Source organism: Aptenodytes forsteri, unplaced genomic scaffold (genome assembly GCF_000699145.1).
Source record: "Aptenodytes forsteri isolate BGI_AS27 unplaced genomic scaffold, ASM69914v1 Scaffold33, whole genome shotgun sequence".
Lineage (NCBI taxonomy): Eukaryota > Metazoa > Chordata > Aves > Sphenisciformes > Spheniscidae > Aptenodytes > Aptenodytes forsteri.
The window spans coordinates 7233600-7234153 of NW_008795037.1; positions in this window are offsets into that span (position 1 = coordinate 7233600).

Here is a 554-nt window from a genome sequence, read left to right on the forward strand (position 1 = left end):
CTATTCCACCAACCACGGAAAGTTGGGTTTTTCAAATTAAAAAAAAAAAAAAAAAAAGAGAGAGAAAAACAGAATTCCTGCTAGGGTTTCCGCTGCAGCAGCCTCGCGTTCGCGTCAGGCGCTCCGTGTGCTCCTTGTGCCCCCAGCAACATACAGTCTTCATAAAGCCCAGAGCGAGCCAGCCTGCTCCGGAGGCCCTGGCTCTTGGGTGGCAAAGCGGTAATTTGCCTTTCCCGCCCGCCTGAGCTGATGCCTGCCGGTTGCCGGTGAGCTGCACCGACGCGGCCTTTGCACGGCAAAGCCTCGCGCTTCGCGCTTTAAAAGCCAAGGTACGCAGGCTGTGCACGCACCGCTCCCACGCCAGCTGCAAGCTGCAGGTGTCCATTATAGTTTCAAACAGCTCTTTTAACCACCAGTGTATATAAATACCAACAGGCGTAGTCACACCTCTTCTTCCACGGGCAGACCAAGCCACCGCTGGCAGAGGGAATCGAAGCATCAAAAAAACCCCAAGCCCCAGTCACATTTGGGAGCAGGACCTCGGCCAGGCTCGC